The sequence below is a fragment of the Pundamilia nyererei genome, unplaced genomic scaffold, assembly GCF_000239375.1.
Source record: "Pundamilia nyererei isolate P.nyererei 1_Seehausen unplaced genomic scaffold, PunNye1.0 scaffold00009, whole genome shotgun sequence".
NCBI lineage: Eukaryota > Metazoa > Chordata > Actinopteri > Cichliformes > Cichlidae > Pundamilia > Pundamilia nyererei.
The window spans coordinates 526,397-550,079 of record NW_005187410.1 but is presented as its reverse complement, the minus strand read 5'-3'; the positions used below and the strand labels follow the sequence as shown (position 1 = coordinate 550,079).

At 39.0% G+C, this 23,683-nt stretch overlaps 1 protein-coding gene across 1 annotated transcript in view; it reads right to left on the bottom strand.

Annotated features, from left to right (window-relative positions):
• LOC102199504 (microtubule-associated protein 2-like) overlaps window positions 1-23,683 on the bottom strand; it is a gene marked incomplete at its 3' end in the record, with an annotated part of 75,888 nt that overhangs the window by 44,390 nt on the left and 7,815 nt on the right. The window contains exon 3 of the mRNA XM_013908296.1: window positions 632-684. The remainder of the gene's footprint in view (window positions 1-631; window positions 685-23,683) is intronic.

The following is a 23,683-nucleotide window of genomic DNA, read 5'->3' as shown; positions in this document are numbered from 1 at the left end:
TAAAAGCTGAGGTTAGTGATTTCATCATTTATTTTTCTTCCAACTTTTCAATTAGTGGCATCCAATTGGATAACAGTTGACAACACTTGAAAGCAGAAGTAATTTTTGACAATCAGAGTGAATCTGCAGTGTCTTCATTAGTTGGGATAATGCACGTTTCCAATCTGCACATTAACCACGTGAAAGTCATACTGCCTGTCTGGGACCGTCTAGACATGTCCACACACACACACACACACACACACACACAAAGCACTAATCACACAGTTGTTTCAGGCACATGCTCTCAGACATACTGAACAAATGACAGATACACAATGCATGTTGTTATACTTTCACAGACTGCTGGATTCATCATAAAAACAATACCTTCACAAATTCAGGTACACATACACAAACAATTCCCCAGCATGACAAGGTGGCTCAAAAGGAGAAAGAAGTGAAACAAGAGAAAAACATTTGTTTTTTTCTGTTACTGGTCTGAAACAGCAATTGTGTCCATATGAAACAGGCACAGTGACGCAGCATCTTTGCAGCAGCACCCAAAAGCATATGCGGTGGAGACAGAGAGGAAGAGACAGAGGCTGAGATGACAACACAAAGAGAAAGGGGGAGAGATTGAGAAGCTCACCTGGCTAGATGAAATGTTGTTCGAGGCTCACAAGAAAGGATAACATCCGAGACCTGAAAGGATGAGGGAGGATAAGGGGAAAGAACAGTAGTGGGGGGAGAAAAAGAGGGAGGAAGGGAGAGAGGGAGGAGGGAGATTAGATTAGGCTGCCAGTACTTTGGGTGTGCAGTGGCAGGTGGCACCTCCGTTAACACAAACACACACACACACACACACCATCATCACTACATCTTAGGGACAGATGGAAAGGAAAGGGGAGAAGTATAGGTGAGAAAATTGCTGAGCCTGCACAGGAGTGAAAGAGATGAAAAGACAGTAAAAAAAAAAACGAAGGCCCCATCAGGGTGTGTGTGCCTGTTGATGCCACATCTGCAGCCACAAAGACTAGCAGCCATGTCTGCCTCCCTGTTTTCTACTTCTTAAAGATACACACAACCTGCAGTTCCATTTGCAGACACACAAAAATTAGCTTTAGTCTGACATGCACAGTCCAAACATACCAGAACACCAGGACATTACAGGCTACTGTGGGTATCTTCGGAAAAGGGCAATGAGTTAAGAGCAATGAATAGCACTACGCTAGCAACAGACTGCATAAACCATCAGTATCAAAATACTTCCTACTAGTAGACAAAGATTGGCAGAAAATCCGATCTGTAATCCGATTACTATTGCAAAAAAAAAAAAAAAAAAAAAAGAATTACTGTTACTTTCCTGTAAAAATAATAAAACAAGATTTAAAAACAGATTTTTTCATTTGATTCAATTTTATATGATGGATTTTGCAGAAAAAATAGAATTGGGCTGAAAGGTTTGTTGTTTCATAACATATTTAGGTTGTGTATCATGTTTTTAAAAAGTAACTAAGTAATAAAGTAATGAATTACTTTTGAAAATAAGTAATCAGTAAAGTAACTGGATTACTTTTTGGAGAAGTAATTAGTAATTAGTAATCAGTAACTAATTACTATTTTCAAGTAACTTGACCAAAACTTCTAGTAGAAATACACTATGTTGTCAGAAATATGAAGAATGGGTCGCTCTCAGCTCAGTGAATTTCAACATCGAAACGTGATAGCAAGCCACCTGTGCAACAAGTGCAGTTGTGAAATTTCCTTGGTACTAAATATTCCACGGTCAATTGTTAGTGGTATTATAATAAACTGGAAGCAATCGGGAACAAAACCTCAGCCACAGAGTGGTAGGCCATGTAAGAGATCGACAACTTTCTACATCGAGTCCATCGCTAAAGACCTCCAAACTTCTTGAGATAATCTGAAGACTATATGAACAATGTGTAGAGAGCCATGGAATGAGTTTCCATGGCTGAGCAGCTACAATCAAGCCTTACATCGCCAAGTGCAATGCAAAGCGTTGGATGCAGTGGCGTAAAGCACCCCACCACTGGCCTCTAGAGCAGTGCAGATGGAGATCACACTTCCCATCTGGCAATCTGATAGACAAGTCTGTGTTTGGCAGTGCCAAGACAATGATATGTGTCTGACTCCATTGTTTATGTGTAAAGTTTGGTGGTGGGGGATTATGGTGTGGGGTCGTTCTTCAGGATTTAAGCTCGGCCCCTTAGTTCCAGTGAAGGTAACTCTTAATATTTCAGCATACCACGATATTTTCGACAATTTCATGTCTCCAACTTTGTGAGAAGAGTTTGGGGATGGGCTCTTCTCGTTCCAATATGACTGCACACCAGAGCACAAAGCAAGGTCAATAAAGACATCAATGAGCAAGTTTGGTGTGGAAGAAATTGACTGGCCTGCACAGAGTACTGACCTCAACCCCACAAAACACCAAACCATAAATGTGTTTCAGGAAGAATGGGCAAAAATTCCCATAAACAAAATCCTACACCTTGTGGAAAACCTCCCCAGAAGAGTTGAAGCCGTTATAGTTGCAAAGGGTGGGTCATCATCATATTAAACCCTGTAGATTAAGAATGGAATGTCATTTAAATTCCTATGTGTGTGAAGGCAGACAAGCGAATACTTTTTGAAATATAGTGTTTCAAATATTCTATCCCTTTTGATGAATTTTCTTTACAAATTGCTTCATTCTCATTAGTGATCTGGAAATAAGGTGTCAGAAGTCATTCATTTTATTTATTTTATAAAGTACTCTTGCAAACCATTTCCTTTCCTTGTCTTATCTTATTGCTGGAGCCCTACACGCTTAAATGATCATCAGCTATGATGCAGCTAAGTGAAATCTATTTTTAAGGTCAAATCATCACAGTTTCTGTGGTAAAAAGCATGTAAAATTATCGAAGAACATACATTTTTACAAACCCAGTCTCAAAATCACCTGACACCCAACTACCTGACATAATGAAGAGCAACATTAATGCCGGGAGGCAGTGGTGACAAGCTGTTAAGCAAAGATACTAAAAATCCGATCTTCTTGTGACCAAAATAAAGAATATGTATGGTAGAAGTATAATACTGCTGTACATTTGGAAAAACCATCAAACAGCTTTTTCCTTTCCACTTTAAACCCGCTTGCCATCCCTTAAAAGATGAGTATTTGGCTTAAAGCGCTGACTAAGAGTCTAATTGGAAAATAATGACTCAGCAACAGCCCTACCAAAGTCCCTTCATTGAATTCATCACGCTCCTGTTAACAGTCAGGGCAGTGAGCTGTAGAGAAAAAACTCATCTTAAAAACTTGCATTCTCATTCATCACGTCATTACATTAATTTCAGCCATTATATAATACTGCAAAGAAGCATCTCCAGAAACTCTATAATGTAAAGAAATGCTGTTTATGAATTCCCTGCTGCAGACTGTTCACAGGTTATCACGAATAACTTTGTACTGTCAGACATAGATTACACATCACTCATTCATTCACTTCTGGAGTATTAAATCCATGTCCAGAAAAATTAAAAAGGGATCTTACTACCCACCCCCATACCTGAACTGGACCATCTCCAGACATCTGCTGTGCCACGATATTCTGCCCATGAATGGAACACAACTGGAAAAGGTTCAAAAGCTCCTGATTAACGTACGACAGTAAAAAGACGGCAGTGTTTATACTCTTGCCGCTGAATGGGCCGAAAGGGAGAATAGCTTTCAGGAGAAAGACCTTCATCAGAAGGATTTCTTAGAAAATTCCTTAGAAAATGCAGCTTTTGCACAAAACATATCCAGGAGTATTCCTGAATGAATTTCCAAATATGGCTGAGAGAGGGGGAAAAAAACTATTCTACTCCCACATTTGGAGAATTCATATCCTTACTCCTAAAGTTTCAATCTAGTGTAGTCTTCCTTTCAACACCTTTTGGCATAAGCTCCCCTAAACAAGCTAAAGGTGCGATTCTATAACTATCTGCTTTGGCTCATGAGTCACTTGATACCTCAAACATAGAGGTGATGTTCAATATAATATCCAAAAAGATGTGACTATGTTATTCATATCACAACAAAAAAACAACAACCAGACAACAAAATATAAACAATACATGAAAATCAGCATTGCAGCAGATTTCAGTCACAAATTTAATCTACTGATTCATTTTCTTTTAGCTAATAGATTGTTTTTCATTCTGAAAAACAAATGCTTATATTTATCTCCCCCTAAACATCAAGATTGCAGTGGTCTAAATTTTATGGAGATTATTTAATTACACAAATTCCAAACTGCAGTTCCAAAATTTACACCAATGACCCCCCCCCCCTTTTTTTTTTCTGTGCCCTAAAATACAGTTAAGTTCCTCTCTCTCACTCTCAGACTCAGAGACACACACATACATATGGTACATCAGTCCCTTAACTAATTAAAAGAGAATTCTCTGATGTTGTGCTTTTGCGATTGCAAATAATTCTTACCCCAGTGGCTGTAGAGCAACCATAAAGCTGCACCCACAGCAACAACTACGTGCTCTGGTATGTCCACTGAGGATCACTCAACTTTTGCAAAAACAAAGCTCCATGTCATTTGAATTTTATAATGTGTTGGTCAGTGTAATATTAGCAATTATGGAAGAAAATATGTGACTTTGCTATACTTCAAAAGTTAAAAAAAAATCTTTTCAGCATTGAAGATGAGTCTGGACTTCTTCATTTGTTTCCTTGCTGGTAGCTGTAGTTGCATTTGTATATGTGTGTGAGTATATTTCTGTGTTTACACAACGTTATTTTGTTACAATATACCATCTACTTGCCCACTTTGGCTGAAGTGGCTACGACATTTTTCGACATTAAGAGGCTGAGAAGAAATGTCACAGTTGTGTGCGTTAAATATAAGGCATTTCAATAGTTAGTGTAAATATCTGTGACCATTAAAAAATATTTACTGATTTGCCAAATCTGAAAGATGACTTTCAGACTGAAAGATGTGCCCAAGGACAACAGCTCAACATAAAGAGGAAGCTGGAGGTTTGAGAGACAACAAAAAGATTGAGGTAGGCAGGGTTTTTTTTTTATAGCTAATCTCCCTTTTTTAATCAAAATTATGAATGTGTTAAAGCTGTCACGAAAACAGCTATGGCATGCCATTCTTAGTTATTCACTTGTACTTATAATGCTAACTTCTCAAATCCCTGTCATGCAGTAGGCGTGTCAGTCAAACCCGTCAGCCAGCATTTATTCAGTGTCTGCGCTTGTTTCACAGCTTTATCCAACTAATGCCAGTCTGCATCTGGTCACAAATGAAAGCTTAACAGACAACTTCTCATGAACACAACAGTCCCTTCCATTATCACACAGTCTCTGACTGAATTTCCATCATCATTTAAAACGCCCTGTAATCAGTCACAAGCAATAAGACTTAAATCGCTTCACTTTTTACCTTCAGTAGGAAATGGCTCCAACAAGCGTTCACATTTTATTATTTCCCAAAGCAACACTTACAAATAAACCGTATGTAAAAGCATCATAACTGAATGTTGTGAAGCTGTATGACCTGCAAGACATCCAACTTCAGCATTTATTGGTGCCTTTTCTCTGTACCTTGGTTCAAGTTCCAGGTCAAAACCACAGTTTTATCAATTAAAAAAAACAAAGAAATGCACTGCAGGCTTCACCTGTAAGCTTCCTTTAAATGCTCCACTCTAAAGCAGACATTGTGTTTGTGTATGCTATGAGCTACAACCACAACAGGTTACTTGCAGGATGTGTGTTGGATCTGCCTGTGTGTGTGCTTTCAGAGGCCCAGAAAATCTCTTGTGGCCCAGGTGCAAAATAACTATGAATCACCATCACACCAAAACCGAGACAGCCAAACAGTCCCCAACAAAGGGAATTAGAAGTTGTCTTGGGGACTAAATTTAGCCAGTAACTCTGTAGCTGCCAAACATCATTTCCTTTTATTGGAACTGATGACAGGTATATTTCAGCCTGGAAGAAATGCCCACTTAGGACAAGTTAATTCCCTGAAAAGGAAGAAAAAAACAAAACAAAGGAATAAACTATGATGTGATGAGATTAGATTTAAGCAACAAAAAAAGAGAATACATGCAAATTTGATCTAGTTCTGGTTTGCATCTGCAAAATACCTGAATTGAGTTAACAGCTATTATAGGAGGACATCGACATCCTCAAGGTCTTTTTCTTCCTGTAAATGACAGGCAGTTTTGTTTATAGTGCATCATTTTGATGCACTATAAACAAAACCTGTACAACTGTCTGTGACCGTCCTCAACTGTAATGACGAATAACACAAAGATCACTACAGCCACCACTGATACTTCATTTATTACACCACAATCCCTGTAGCTTCATTTTCACTCAATCAATCAATCTGGCTTGGTATCTAGTTAGTTACATCCCTAACTGTGTTGTGGTAAACATGGATTAATCTACCAAGTCAAAACTCCCATGCAAACAGACAGCTCCACTGATGGGAACAGACTCTGGTCTCTTAGAAAAGCAGCCAAAGCTCCTTATGCCAACAGGATATGCACACCAGGAGGCAGCAGGGCAAAGAAAGCAAGCATGTAATTGGGGTTAGCAAAAGGCCAGAGGGAACAGAGAAACAGAAAAAAGAAAAGACGGCAAATAAAACAATTATGCCATACATCTCTCCTCATTGTTGATTCCCTGTCATGTAACCAATGGGCCCAGTTTTTCTCCTCTCTGCTTGGACAAATTAAGTCAGAATGTCATGACGGGGAGGGAAAAAAACAGTCACTTTTAACCAGCCGATACACTGACTGTCTATGTGACCGATGTAGTTTAATTTGTTAGGATCTTTGACCTTGATCTGACCTTAAAGCTGTCAGCAGAAATATGTGCTTAACTCCTTAGAAAATCCACAGTAGTTTAAGCCTTTCATAATCTAGTGTCCAACAATTAGTCAAGATAGTGTATTTATTTTAGACTAGGATATGAGAGCCAGTGTTATTCACACTCTACAGATTACTACAGACACGACTTTAACAAAGTCAGGTAGATGACGTGTCTACGAAAACTTTAAACTTCTTCTGTCCTATGGTGAAATAGGTCTTCTCTTTTTAGTTCTATGGTGAAAAAGGCAGACATATTCAACTCATAAAAGAGAGAGCACCTTCATGTAATCAGTACCAATGAGTAAAAGTACAGAGTCAGACGTGTTGCATTTTTACATTTGAGAATTAAGTCAATGTTTCACTTAAAAGTGGCTTATAAAACAGCCTTGATTGTGGAAACTAATCCTAATTAGTGATGTTTTTAAACACTAAATACAGAACTGTGACAGTCTTGTCTTGAGTCTTCATGGAATGACTTTCCATGGCTGAGTTTCCAAGTCTTGAGTCACCCATCATTTCTGTATATGTTGTTAGTGTACCCGTTTCCCATTTTCCTAATTTATTGAAACGCGCAAACAGAGATGGAAATACAGCATACGATACACCGAGTTTGCACAATTCAAACAAGCTTGAAAATCAATATTTGGTAGGACCAACTTTATTCTTCCATATATCCTGAACTCTCTTAGTTAAGCTTTCTTATTAAAGTAGTCTTCAGGAATAGTTTTCCATGCTTCTTGAAGAACATCTAAAGCTCGTCTTTGGAAGTTGGCTGCCTTTTATTCTATTCCTCTATCAAGATGATCCCATACAGCTTCAATAATGTTGAGGTCAAGGCTCTGTGGAGGTCAATCCATGACTGATAGTCCATTCTACGTTTTTCTATCCAGGTACAGTTTTAGTGCATTGGCAGTGTGTCTGGTGCTGACAAATGAAGGTGGTGACAACTGCGTTCCACATGGAATTGCATGTTGGATCAAAATCTGATGATACTTTTCTGCATTCATGATTCCATAACTTTGACATATTGACAACAATTTAAACCAAAAACTTTAAATCTTGATTTCTAACTCTGTAAGTCCTGTTGCTACAGATTTTCAGCTCAGGTCTTGAATAATCTGGCATACCTCAGCTTTTCTAAGGCCTGCCACTTCTTTTTTGTCCTCCACTTGCCTGGTTTCCTCAAACTTTTAAGTACACGCTATACACCAGCTATGCCAAGATAAAAACAAAAAGGGTTGTTGTCACTAGCAGTGTCACAAGCTGCTAGTAACAAAGTGCCTAAGGCAAGTTTTATTTACCCCTTGAGTTAGGGACATTTTTTATGCGTGAATGATTTATAGATTAATGTTAAGTGGCTTAACAAATAATTCCTATGAAATTCTTATGGAAATAGTCAGGTACAAGGACTGGACTGAAAACAAGTGGAAAAGCAGCCAATGTTTAAAATGAAAGACCTTCAGAGAGCCTATTGCTTTACCACTTTACAAGAAACTCTGTCCCATTGAAAGCAAAATATAAAGAAATTACGGGTGACTCTGGACTTTTGTACAGTACTGTAGCTTATAACTTACACTATCGATAACTTATACTTGATTTACTATCCCTCCATTACTGTGTTGTTCCTTTACCTTTAAAGGATGCTGTGTAGTCTATTTATTACATGTTGTCATGCATGAATATTCCCAGAAGTGCTGCCACATTTACCCCACCATTGTTTGTACTTTTTCCTTTCAGCATGTGCATGTCTGTTTCTCTGGGACCGCTAAGATGTTGGAAAACATGAGGCACAGACATTCATCTGGTTGGGTCCTCGCAGGCCTCTGTGGTCTGTTTTGAATCCACATCAATGCACTGTGCTGGGTGGGGTTTGGAAGATGCTGATCCTGCTTTCTTCAGCTGGAGCAGGGACCATATTAAAAATGACCACTAACAGGCACTGTGATGATTGATTGAACAGGAAACATATTTGTTAATTGCAATAATTTGCTTAAGCAAAATTCTACTCATGCAAAAATGCTGTTTATTCTTGGTTAATGGCTTAAGAAACGCATTCAAAATCTGGAAGACAATGCAGTATGACTTCATATTTATTGTGTCACATCTTTCATTGCACAGGGTTTAAAGTGAGGTCATGTTAATAACTGGTACAAAAAACCCATAAAATGTTCAACATTCTGCAATGAACATGATATAATGAAAATACTCCAGCAGTATGAACCAGCACTCTTTAACTGCTCTGCTGAGCAGCTTGGCCCCATCTGTAATTATATTTTTAATTTGTCATGTAGCCAGCAGAGGGTGCCAAAGCTAGGAAAACTGTACATTAACTCCTTTGGATAAAAACCCCACCCCAAGGAACTCAAGACCCTGACATCCCTGGAGGCAAAATTTATGGCTGAATGATGACTCAACACCTACTTCAGTTTGCCTATATGTCCAAAAAACATTAAGAGTGAATACGAGATCAATGCCAAGCTGTAAGTTTGCTTTAAAGGAGTGATGCTTTTTGAGCTCAGGTCATTTAACCTTGTAAAATCATTTAAATGACCTAATCAATTAGCAAAACAACACACAAAACAATACGCCAGATGAAGTGACAACAACTTTTACACAAATGTGTAAATGTGGTCACAGTACTGAATTCCAACACGAAATTATTAATGGGACAAAATTAAGAGAATTAAGAGAATAAATACAGGCAAAGAGCCACCAGAAATTAGCTTTGTGTGAAGAAATTGCGAAAGGCATCAGTGATTAGAGCAGGGCGATATGACCAAAAATATTTTTCAGGATATACATTTGAAAATTTGCGATAACGATATAACTGACGATATAATTGACACTAGACAAACTACTTTATAACTCCACAACTTTATTAGTGCAAAAAAACAAAAACAAAACATCAATGTATTTTCAATTAAACAAGCTGTTTTTTATGTGCATTAAAGTTATATAAAAATTTAACAGTGCAAATGCAAATTCTTTGCTGACAGTTTAACCAAAAGGCATTTCCAGTGGAAATTGGCCGACATATCCTCAGCATAACCATGTATAATATCCACAAAACTTAAAAAGAGGTTATACACACACAATATGGTAATATTATGTTGAAGCACAGTAGGTATCCCTCCGCGAGGCTCCTGATTACGATAGCCGTAATGCTCCGACAATTCATCAAGCGGTGCGGCTTCATAGCTTAGCAAAGCCGTACTAAAACATTTGACAGATTTTCGAGCGCTGTGTACCACATAAAATCGTTTCGAGGTCAGTAAACACAACCAGAATTCATTCATAAGGCACACGGGATTACATGGGGCACTGTCGATTTTCAGAAAAATCAAAGGATTGATTTTAAGTGTGCTGTATTTTCCAAAAAACACGGTATTAACGACGGCCCGCTAGCATGCTCTACCAAAAATAGTGCTTTGTTGTGTATCTGACGGACGAAAGCTAAACCAGTTCCACACCACTGACGTTGCAGCATTTTTACAAACCAATTCTGGTTCATCAGTTTCATTCAACGATCCGCTTTCGCCCTCCTCTTTCTCCGTCGCCGCCATGCTTTTTCGGTCATGTGCGTATGAAAACAAAGGTACTGCGCATGCACGTTTTACCCATATTCTATCGCAATATTTCATTTTCTTATCATTGCCCAACATTATACCGGTATTACCGTGAACGGTATGATATGGCCCAGCCCTGTTAGTGATATTATTATAAAATATGCACACTGCATTTAGTGCGAGTGTTTTAGAGAGCTAAAACATGTCGGACAAGTGGTTTCTCCAAAGTGAACCAAAATAACTTTTAATTTCCCCTTGAAAATGAAAACAGAAATCAGCTGGGGGATGAGAAAGAAAAGCTTTTTTTCTACTCTAAATTATGGAAGTGAATTTCCTCTCCCCAACTCTTTTTTTTCCTTGTTCAGTGCAATTTGCTGTGTATAAAAAGAAGAGGAAAAGATACTAGCAATAACAAAGGGTTCATGCACATTAAAGAATAAATGACCTCGCTAAAATTAGATTTTTTTTTTCTCTCCTTTTTCCTCTATTGACTAAACCCATTGCTGCCGAGACCTCATTTACCTCTTTCAACCCTGTGTTTCGGCGCCATTTCCCTGCGCTGAGACACCATATGTATTACGGAATAAAGTGCCTGCTCTGTCGGTGTCAGACACAGAGCTTCAGTTGGTGGTGCTCTTTACAAGAGAACAAGCGTTTTCACAGCTTCTTTAGGAGTTTGCGTGGGCTCCACTATAAACAGCACCAGTCAGTTACATTACCAATAAGCTAATGAACACTCCCCAGTCTCGCACAAACATATCACTACACAAATGCCTACAGTGCAGCGCACTCCCAAACAGGTGCACCATGTGTGCATCGGGCACACATAGACCGCCTCCGGCTGTGCCCACTTGCTGCTGAGTGCAGGTGGATGCAGCTTTCATTTTCACTGCCACGGTAGAATTACTGCATGTGGCAAAACAATCTCATGATCAGCCTTCACATTTTTAAGAGTACCAGTGCTAATGGTTTGTTCAATAGCGAGTACTTTGATACAGTATGTGCACTGGCATTGTCAAGTCTGTGAGTGTGAATTTTACCAACTGCATGTGTGATATCGATGTGTGGAGATGTTTATATATATATACAGCAGTCCACAAAGAATTACTACAGTGCATTCATAGTTTTAAAATGAGTTTGGGAGATTTGGGAATTACATCCCAAAACACAACACCCGATAGTTAATCCATTATGATTAAGTAGAAGCTTGTGTGTGTTCTCTGCTGGTGAATGAAGATACAGTACAGTATTTATAGCTGTGTCAGTGACCATATGGATAGCCAGATATGTCCTACAGTGGGTGACGCTTTTACTACATCAAGAAACAAAAAATGTGCTGGTTAATTTCTATATTTAACTGTTTTGAGGGTTCAGCAGCAGATGCAGTGACAAAATGCTTGAGACGACAGATTTCATTTTTATGACAAAGCTCTGTCGATCAAGTGTGAACCAACAAGAGACAGTGAGATTTGATGGACTCGCTTATACGGAGCTCTGTTGTAGCCTGCAAATGTTTTATCATGGCAACATGTGCGGTGTAGCATGTTAATAGGCCCATAATTGGAATACAAACATCCATGTTAAATGGATTTTTATAATCACCCAATGCATCTGAAACAGAAAGTCAAACAGAGACTGAGGTGTGCACAAGTAGCGTACATAACACTTAGAAAACGTACCTTCGTGGACAAAAGACATGTCCTGTGTAATTATAGCCTTAATATAATTTCTGTCCTCTGGCCTACATATATAAAAGATAATTTTAGCACTACGATATTATAGAGAACGCTGTGCTAATACATTTGACTGTAGTCCAATGTTGTGCTTCGAGTAGCTAGAATGAAATGCCATATGGGTGCACTGCAAAGTCAATTCTACGGACTTCTCAGGCAGTGTGCAGAGTGTGTTTTTGAATATATCAGTATCACAGCCGAAACTATCAGGGGAGCAGTGAAACACTGAGCCACAGCAGGCAGCACCGCTACTACTGAATTAATAAACAACAGCAGGGAGAGAAAGCCCTGATCAAGTGCATGGGTCAAGATTTTCTTCAGCATTTACATTTTAACAGAGACTTGTGGACAGAGATGACTAATATCAACATCGTCTCATGTAAACAAGTGTAACATGCCACGCTAATTACACATATGTGGTCGTTACACTGCTTACTGAATGTAATTTTGTTTAAGGGAGAGATTAGTTTGTGACTCTAAATCCCTGTGAAAAATATTAAAATAATAGAACAAGCCTTATATGTAGGGGGAGAAAATCATTCTCATTCAGATTCTTAATGATTCCTCTTATTTACACTGATAAAACTGCATTTTAAAAGACAGAATTCACTAGCATGGTCTCGCAAAAAGAAGGCAAGTCAGGAAATGGATGGCGTTGTAAAAAGGTATGACTGTGAGGTGAAAAAAGTTGAACCCAGACTAAACCCAGACTGCTGGAAACAAACAAGTGCAGGATCCATTTGCAAATGAGAGAGACCACATCTGCCCCCTCCCACCCTGGCCCTTTCCACGGCAGACATTTTGTCATGTCACAGTAGGAAAGGCACCAGTTTTAATTAGAAGAATAAAGAATGGCCGAATTCCATTTCTTCAGTTTCAAGTGGCTGCTATTGTATTCATGTTGGTTTTACTGTCACACTGCCGTGGGTTACTGGAACATTTGAACAGAATAATATTAGTAACACGTGTGCTTTCTTTCCTACTGTGACATTCTCTGAGTGTTTGGGGTGAAAAAGGGCTGACGGAGAGCAAATTTCAGCTTGAGCGCACCTGGAAGCAACACGCTAAATGCAGTGATAATGAAAGTGCTGGTTAGTGATTAGCTCCTGTCACAAAGATCGGAGTGGTAATTTAATCTTTAAGAGACTGACTCACGTGAAACCCACGGTGAGCTACCTGTTAATACAAAATTTTAATAAAAGCACCGCAAAATTCCTACACATTTGTACAGGTGTGTGCACCATGTCACTGTATCTCTGTGAGGTTTAAATAAAAGCAATATTAATCATACTTACGGCTGATACATCATGAATAAAAACATATCTACTGTGTATGTGTGTATTTAAATGAGTGTGTATGAGCTATGTATTTGTGTGGTGCTGCTCAAGCGAGTGTGGAGGGTTGCTGTGGGTGGTAATGAGCTGCTGCTCAGTTTCCACAGCAACATCCTAACTCAGTCAGTCTCCATAGCAACTGATAACAGCATTAGCTGATTCAGCCTAAGTGAAGGTTCATGTCAGAAGGAGGGAAAAGGGGTTTTTTTGGTCTTTTTTCAGGCTGCTACTGATAAACCTTGAAGGGAATGTAGGGAGTTAGACTCCTGAGATATCCACTAAATCTGCCGGACCAAATTTTGGGGGACAATCCCGTGTTTGACTGTTTGATATGGTGAGGTGGTCAACAGATAATCAAACCAAAATCTTGGAGCAATTACAGGTTTTTGAATAACTCTGGAGTACTTAGAGTGCAGATAATCCAATCTAAACTCAAACAAACAAAAAGTAAAATAAGTATTTGATCCCCTTTAACCCAGCCAGAATTCTGGCTCCAAGAAATTGGCTTTGTACCCATGTGGCACACAGCCAATCAATTACAGATACTCCTGTTCTCAGCTTGTTATATGTACAAAGCAGATGTGTCCGGAAGGCTGGAATGGCCTACAAGAAGCTTGGTGAGAAGGTGACAACTGTTGGTGGAATTATTTGGGAATGGAGGAAGTATAAGATAACCATTGATCACCCTCAGTCTGGAGCTCCATGCAAGATCATGCCTCATGGGGTGAGGATAATCAAGAGAAAGGTGGTGTATCAGCACAAAACTACAAGGGAGGAGCTTGCTAATGATCTGAAGGCCGTTGGGACGCAAGGTCCTCCTGTTTAAGTAGGCACATGCATAGGCCCATCTTAAGTTTGCCAGTAGGCACCTAAATTATTCAGAGGAGGTTTGGAAGAAAGTGCTGTGGTCAGATGAAACCATAAACAAGCTCTCTGACATCAACTAGAAGAGAAATGCTGAGTATCTAGAGATTATCCCCACCGTCAAGCACAGTGGTGGTAACAATATGCTTTTAGCCTGTCGACACAGGTCGACGCTGACATTGCATTGACGGGTCAATGGATGGGACCATGTACCATAAAAGCCAGAAAACTGAAGATGGTGAATGATGTGTCTTCCAGCAGGACAATGACCCAAAATACACCGCCAAACTACAAGGCAGTGGCTAAAGAAGAAGTACTTTAAGTTCATGCAGTGGCCTAGCCAGTCTTCAGACCTCAGTCCTATAGAAAAGAAGCATCGAGTTGCCAAGTCGCAGTCAATAAACCTAAAGGATTTAAGAGTTTCAGTAAAGAGGAGTTGCCCAGAATCAGTCATCAGATGTGTGCAAACTTGGTCACAAACTAAATACAACGATTCCACGACCAAGTACTAAATCAATTTATAAGCTTTAATATGTTTTTACTGGATTTTCAGTTGATATTCTGTCTCCATTAAAATGAAACTGTCATAAAAATAAGATTTGATTTCTTTGTAAGTGAGCAAGTGGATCAAATAACAATTTCCCCGACTGTAAACAGCAATATTTCCTATAAAGGAAATCAAAGAAAGAAAAAAAAAAAAGAAGCCCAATACGGTCTATGACCAAACTAATTCTGCAAGATGTCAAGTAATCGATAAGGCTCAACTGAGGTATAACTTCAACCAGTATTGCACTTTTACCCCTACATGATATATAACGCAATTAGAAAAAGCACAACCCCCATCAGCTAAATACAATAACTTGACCTTGGTTAAAATTTTCATTTACTCTCAGCACATTTATCATTGCAACGAAAACGGGGAGGAGCCAACAAGGTTTGAATGTGGTTGAGAAAATGGAAGGGAGTAGAGCGACTAAAACACCAGTGACCTCTAAAGTCCTGAATTCAGAATGACAGACCACATAAACCAAGACTTTGTTAATATAATTTCTTGTCTGTTTTGTCAAGCCTGCACACATCTTGAACTACAGAAACATTTTATCAATTTTTAGATAGAAAAGAAAGAGTTGGCAGAAAGTTGTAAAAGGTCTGTCATAATCATGACTATCTTCCACTTTAATTTTTTATCACCAAATACATCTGAAAGAATTTACTTTAAAAAATGTTCAAATTAATATACAAAACAGAGTCCCTGTTTATGAAGGTATGAACAGAAAATACAAACAAAAAAATAATGCAAATGTATGGTCACATTTTGTGTCAGCATCACATTAAGTGTATTTTTTCCAATAGTGACACGAGAGGCACTAAAATACTGGTAAGCATGAATTGACTGTACTTAAACCAAGTGCTTGTTTAAGCAGAATAAAGCTTATCAAGTGAGCGAGGAAACTTATCTGGTTGTGTCTTTACCTTAAACTGAGAACATCTCACGTGTGATTTAATGTTGTTCTGACGAATAAACCTATGCTCTGCTGCCCCTAGGGACTGATACTAAATGTGCCACTTCAGTAAGGCTTTAGACTTTACATCGTCTTATCAAAATAAAGTGGAACCCCGGCTTACGAAGACCCCATTTAACGCAAAATTCAAGTTACGAAGGCACTTAATGGCAATATTTCTGCCCGTGGTACGGCAAAATGCCTGCGTAACGAAATAGATAAAATAGAAACATTAAATTCAATTCCATAATGTTACATGTACGCATGTATGCATGTATACGTATGCTTTCTTCAACCTCCGCCACCTCCTCCTCCACCAAGAACTTTGTCTTCAGCCAGCATCGCCTCACTCAAAAGGCGATGGAAAAAGGTGCTTTGACTTACAAAAGACCCTTTGGAACGAATTAATTTCGTAAGTCGGGGTTCCACTGTATTAAGAACACATTTCCACACTACTGTACCTCTCAACCATGTTTTATGAAATTCAGCCAAATGGTTTTTGTGTAATCATTTTGACAGACAAATGGAATAAGAATACCACGGTAAAATTCAACATATTCAACCTTCGGTTTATAATTTCTGGTTATACTAATGCAGTCAGGTGTTATTGTATTTGCTCCAAAAGACAAAGTACTGTATTCACATTATTTCAAACCACAGATAAAGCACAAATTGTAACCTTAATCCAATCCAATAAAAGATACTGAGTGGGTCTTCTTACATATTATTTAGTAATTTGGCACCGTGTGTCTATTTTGTTTTACCAGAAAATGGTTAAATCTTTGTGTTTCAATCAGTTGTTAATAAAACCAAATAACTTCATGTTTTTTAGCTTATCAGCCATCAGTGCCTTCCCACTCGATTTCTCCCTGGCCTAATGTAAAAGAAATGAAAAGGAGTGAGCAATGCTGTATCTACACATCCTAAATGGATCATCAGTGCCTGGTTGCCATGGAAAAATGGATGTTTAATGCAATGGCTGAATAAATACACCCTTTTCTGAAATATACACAAAGAGGGAAACAAAGGAAGGAAACGGAGCGGATCATTTTTGATCCAGTCTTGCATTCTCAAGGCTATGCCCTGCAAGCAGTGGCTACATATGAAGAGAGAACTGGCAGGGTGAACAGACCATTCTCCCTCTTCCCCGGGATTCTTTTAGCCGTCTTCGTGTCTCTGGCCCATGCTACCGAAAACAAGAGAGGGCACATAACATCAGTTATCACAACATGGAAGAACACCGCAATGAGCAAATCAAAGAAAGGGAATGCCTGCTGACAAGAGGCAGATAGATTGAAGGCCGTGAAAGAGCAGCATGCTTTACTCTGTGTGTGTGCGTGTGTGTGTGTGTGCGCGCGCGCGCGCGCGCGCATATGTGTGATAATAGTGGGTGGTTTGACTTAATGGCTACCATTGGGTGAAAGCAAAAAATATTAGCTAACCTAAGCCTGGTGGTTTTAGTTGGCTTACTAAAATCAATTAAGGCCACTCAGAGTGGGGTTTAGTCTGGACTGCTAACATGCATGTGGGCACATCTGCCTCGCTCAAATACACTGAATATGGGCACACCAGGTGAGATCACAGCTTTGTAAAAGATTTCAGAATAACCTTTAAGATTAGCAGGACTAAGCTTAATATGTTTCACAAAACATTATGAGCTTTACACATCATGGAAATACTTAAAGTGAGAAAGAGAAAAACAATAGCTGTTTAATATGCATCCTCCTCGATCCTACTCCAAAATGACCAAATTATATGTCTGAGAGGAGCAGCTAAAATTGAGCCCTAATATCTTCTTTAGTAAGCCAAGAATCCTGATAAAGCTGAGATCCCGAAATCCTCGCCACAGTTGTTTATCTAATATGTCACAGGTCTGATATGACAGACACTTTTATTTAGTGCTACATCATGTTTCATTGCCTTGTTTGGATGAAGGTCAAAATAACTGCACCCTCTATTAATACTGTTTGGAAATACAAATGAACACATTTTCATTTCTGTGGAAATAATTTGCTATAAGACAGTGAAAAATTGGTTTGCAGATATTTCATTAGTTTATGATACTATCCATCTGTTATCTCTAAGAAGTCATTTATAATTAACAATATGACCTGTCAACAACAAAGGTTGTCTCACACTCCAATTTTTCCTCCTACCACTCTTTATCAGTCATACAAAAGCCTATTGTGTGTATGCATGTGATCTACCAGTACAGTAATCCCATCCCCTGTTCCTTTGTTGTAATCCTAGAATTTCCTCAAAAAAAGGGAAGTTTCCACTCACATTTAGTCATATATACACTAGCTCTTAATCCTGGTAGTCTAATAAGCGTTGTATTTTTGGATGGCTTTCTGTGCTTTTTTTTTTGTCAGCCCTTACATTTTGGTCGCTACAGTTTCATTATGAATTACGGTTAAGTCCATGTTTTGTTGGACAAATGGAAAACTTTGAACTTTTCCCTCTGCACACCACCACAGTCGCTTTTAAATCAAACAATCACAACGCGGTTGAAGTGCAGCTTCAAAGACACTGTGAGTTTTACAAAATTTTGCATTCACTGTTGAGGAATTACAGTCACTTTTGTGCACAGTCCCCCTTTTTTTGGAGAGTCAGAATTAATTACACAAGTTACTGATAAGCAGTATCCACGGACAGGTGAGGTTCGTTCCCAAGGAGATGTCAATGCAAGTGGGGAAGACGTCATTAGGCTCAAATTAATAATTTTGTTGATTATTAAGAATAAATGCCCTGACCAACTCACCAACATCAAAAGACCTGAAAGATGACAAAATGTGAACAAGGTGAATTATTAAAATATAAATAAATACAACTTCACCATATCTAACCAAGTCAATGAGACTTTTAACACGATATGATAGTCATATCATTGTCAAATTCTGTAATCGAGAGATGCCGTCATGAAGGAAAATACAGAGGGCTGCAAACTGCAAACCGTTCTTTACACTCAAGATTAAAAAAGACAGACTAGACTTTGCCTGAAACCAGCTAAAAAAGCCCGCACAGTCGTGGAAAAATATTTGGACAGTTTAACTTGTACCAGAATGATGGGAAGAGTAAATTAATGCAGCATGATCTGAAGCATACTAAATTATGTGTTGTAATGGTGGAGACAACAATCAGCAACTGAAAGCGGCTGCAGTAGAAGCCTAGCAGAAAATCTCAAAGAAGGAAAAACAACATAACAAAATAAGCCTTATTTAACATTATTATAGTTTGTCGAAATACTTTTGGTAAATAAATGGTAAATGGCCTGTATTTGTATAGCGCTTTTACTAGTCCCCCCTAGGACCCCAAAGCGCTTTACACACCCAGTCATCCACCCATTCACACACTGGTGGAGGCAGCTATAGTTGTAGCCACAGCTGCCCTGAGGCAGACTGACAGAAGCGAGGCTGCCATATCGCGCCATCGGCCCTTCTGGCCAACACCAGTAGGCGGTAGGTGAAGTGTCTTGTCCAAGGACACAACGACCAAGACTGTCTGAGCCGGGGCTCGAACCGGCAACCTTCCGATTAGAAGGCGAACTCCCAACTCTTGAGCCACGATCGTCCGATTTTGGGCCTCTGAGAATAGAATACTATGTAGAAAAATAACTGTAATTCCTAAACAAATAAAGCAAAATTTCCCTGAAATTAAAGCTGAATATCTGTACTCCCATCAGATATTGACTGTTTAATTAAAAAAAAATCCACTGTGGTTGTGTACATAGGCAAAAAAAAATGCAAAAACTGTGTCTTTGCCCAACAAATTATGGGCCTAAGTGTAAAATATTGAGGCAGCTGGTTAAAAGAGTAAAGTTACTAGAGAAAATGTAAAGCTAATGGATGAGCAAGCTATACAAGTTCTAGGTTTACAGTTTTTTAGTTTATTCTGTCTAAACCTGCCCAACCTAACGCTAATCCAGTTAAATGTTTTTGCATTTTGTGGCACATTGTTTAATCAGCACCCGCTGATGCACACATCCCGGCCCGTGGTAGAAACTGTGCACTCACAGTTTTTGGACAGTATGCCAGTGACCTTCTCATGGCCTCCTCTACTTGGCACAGGATATAATGGGCTATCATCTTCCAGTTATGTACATGTGGGATTTGGCTTTGCCTCTGTTCTCTGACAAAGTAATAGGCTGTCTGTTTACATAAGCACCTTCAGTTCTGTTTTTACCTTTTTGACAAACCCCTAATCGAATATGTGGATTAAAATGTGCACTCACAGTTAGTTTCTCTGCCAAGCAATCGACAAATCTCTTATCAGTGATTAGATTTTGTAAACTTATCTACCTTTTATGTTCTGACTACACAAGTGCCTCACCATCACAGAGTATATTATGTGATGAGTGACAGCCAGATCAAAAATAGGGTTTCAGCTGAAACCCTGGGAAGAAAAGGCTTTTTTTTTTTCTACTACTAAAGAGTTAAGCAACAGGTTGCTTCAGAAAAGGAAGCAAACACTCTGAAATGCAGACAATAAAAGCCCAGTTATAATCCTTGACTGTGCTGCTGTGACAGTGGATATCTCAAAATAAAGCTCCACAGTGTTTGAGGTTGCATGGATGAAGCTTTCCATAGGAGCTGGCGTCAGTCATTTGACAGGATAATCCTGTCAAGAAGAGAAAAGTCTGCCGCAACACATCAAGTGAAACACAGCCATCAAAAGAGTTCACAAACCACCAGATTAAAGACTCATCTATTCTAATCGACAACCATGTGTAGTTTGTGCAATTGCATCTCTGGGTGAATGCGTGCTTGTGTGTATGTGCTTTTGTTCCATGTGTGGGTTTTCACATGAGTAGGCGTGAGTGTTTATGACATAACTGAACGAGGGACGACTTGCTTCCCCGAAGACGAAAGCTGAAGAGATGAAACAACACTTCAAAACATTGAAGGAATAATTCATGTTTTTTCTCATGTCTAACTTGTAGGCTTTTACGTTCTGAATTCCCACAGATCCCCAACAAGTTCAAAATCACAGATCACACACTCTACAAAGCGTCTGGTGACACTTCCGACAATATGGTGGGAAAAGGAAAGCCAACACGCCAGGCGATGAAGAAGAAAAAAATTCATATGTTAGCTGTGGCCAAATAGTGATTCAGCATTTAGTCTATTTTATATAAAGTCTTTTGGATTCCGTTCCTAATAACAAGTAGTACTAGCTTCATAAGTTGTATAAAAATCTGTCTCCAGGTAATAATAGAAATGCAGAGAAAATCACATAACTACATCAATAATCAACAAACGGACTGTGCAAAGGTTTCTTTATATTTTGCTAGGACACTGAGAAACATATTGGGTGCAAACATGCACGGAAATACAATATATGAGGCAAAACTGTGTTTGTACAATTCTAACAAACTTGAAAGTCAATATTATTGTTCCCACTTTATCCTGCAACCCAGCCTGAACTCTTATTGACAACCTTTCTTGTCATTTCTTGAAATTGGCGTCAGTAATAGTTCTCCAGGCTTCTTGAAGGACACTCAAACCTCTCCTTTGGATATTGGCTTCCTTTTGTTACCTTCTCTGTCAAGATGATGCCACACTGTTTCGGTGATGTTGAGGTCTGGGCTCTTGGGAGGTCAGCCCATCACTTAAAGTGTTCTATTATGCGGTTTTCTCTCCAGGTATGCTTTTACTGCATTGGCAGTGTGTTTGGGATTAAAAACTAAGCTGCATAAAATGGATGGATCATGTTGGCTGGACAATGGTGGATCAAAATCTGACAGTATATCCAATTTTGGTGAGATCCTCAACACTGCTTCTTGACAGCCACCCTTCCACTGAAAATATTTCTGACGTTCAACTGAAGAGCCAGATACATCTCTCAGGTCCTGTGTCAGGTCTTTGTTAGAGATTTTCTCCCATTTTTAAGGACATGACTTTCAGATACTGGTGAGCTTCTGTAGACAGGCTTCTCTCTTCCTCCACTTGCCTGTTTCCCTCAAATTCTTAATGTACACCATGTTGAGATATGTCACCTTTTTAGCTAATAGCGCTAATAAGAGTAAACTTATTGATACAAAAATCCCATTTCATGCCTCCCAAACAGTTACCTTTGCCATTTTTCATACATTCAATTAATAAAATGGGAACAAATTATGTGTTTTTGAAACAGGCTGCTAAAAACTAAAGTACCTAAAGATACAACAAAAAACGGGATCTTTTTGTCCATGTAGCCAAAACACTGGTTCATTTCTTGACTTAGGTGCTTTCAAAATGATTGAGTGATTGATAGGTCTGTGTTAAAAGCAAACAAACAAATAAAAGCAATTCACTGAAATCGGCCAGGTACAAATAGCAGACTGAAAAACTTTGAAAGACCTTCAGAAAGCCTGGAAAACTATTGCTCAAGACCAAAATTACAAGAAAGCCTGGCTTTTTTGTAATTGTACATAAAGAAATGAAGGGTAGCTCCAGACTTTTGCACAGTTCTGTAATCCTCATCTATTTTCTCGATCGTAAGTACCCTATCGCTTCTTGGTAATTTTGAAAGTGGTAGCATTTCATCACTCATGTTGGTAGTGTCATTAAATGCATCTCTGACTATTCCTGGCATTAACTAATTGACATATCTGAGGCGCATTAATGCCGAGAGTGATGGACTCCTGCATTTTCATGACATAATGCAGTCAACATGTGTTGAACAACATGTGCAGGTGGAAAGAAGGTCTTAAAGCGCTATTCACTTAAGTGCTCTCTGACTGTTTTTTTCATTAGCTTGAGAAAGAAACACAAAAGATAATTACTCCTCTGCAATGTTGTCATTCAGCAGCTCCCCTGTCTGGTCTGTTGCAGACCTTAGGGGGCGTCACCATCAACCTCTGTGCTCCATCAAGAAAAGCCATTAAGACGAGCGGGCAGAAGACAGAGCAGTAACACTGAAGCATTTTAACAAAGCGATGTGAAATGCAATTACCCTGACATAGGCTGTAACACAAGCAATTTATGCAAGCTCACTGACATTCTGCATCTGCATGGTGAGATGCATACTTACAGTATGTTAAGTATGTTTTCTCCCAGACTGACAAAGAACACGTGTAAACAACATATTTTTTGTGGGATAATTACATTATATTATGTTATGTCTGACACACCTTACATAAGATGAAACGCAAGCTAAAAAGTGCAGCACATATTGGCACCTTTAAGCCAGGGCTTCACACGTTTACATTTAATTCTGCTGGGAAAAAACCCCATCAAGAAGATTTCAGACTCTTTAGCTTTCTCTTCATGATTGACAGGGTCTCTCATTTATGAGATGGACACTGCTATCGGGCTTCATGTTGTGAGGCCTATTATCATTGCAGGAAATCAAAGAGGAAAATGTAGATAAGACTGAAGGATATTTATGATACATCCGTTTCATTTTAAACCCTTTCAAATAAGGATGTGAAGGGTAGTAGGGATTTTATAGGCACTGGGTGGGAAGATGGCTGTTTTTGGATCATCTCAGGGGTTTTGGCTCTCCGATAATGAACGGCAGTGAAACACTCAGGGATTTGACCAATATACTGTATCAGCGCACTAATGGATTTCATCATCCTCATCAGTGAGATTTTAGAAATATTCATCACTTCTAACACTCTGATGAGCTTTCCAGTACAGTATTTGTTATTCTGTTATTTTAGTTTAGCCTTAAATGGAATAAACAAAGACAACTCAAGTGGCTAGGCCCTAGCCGCTAGGGGATAGCCACATGGGAAAAATGCCTTAATCAGCTGAGTCTAAGGTTCAATTCCAGACCGATCAGATCTTTACTGAAAATCACTCATCCCTCTTTCTCTACATTACCTG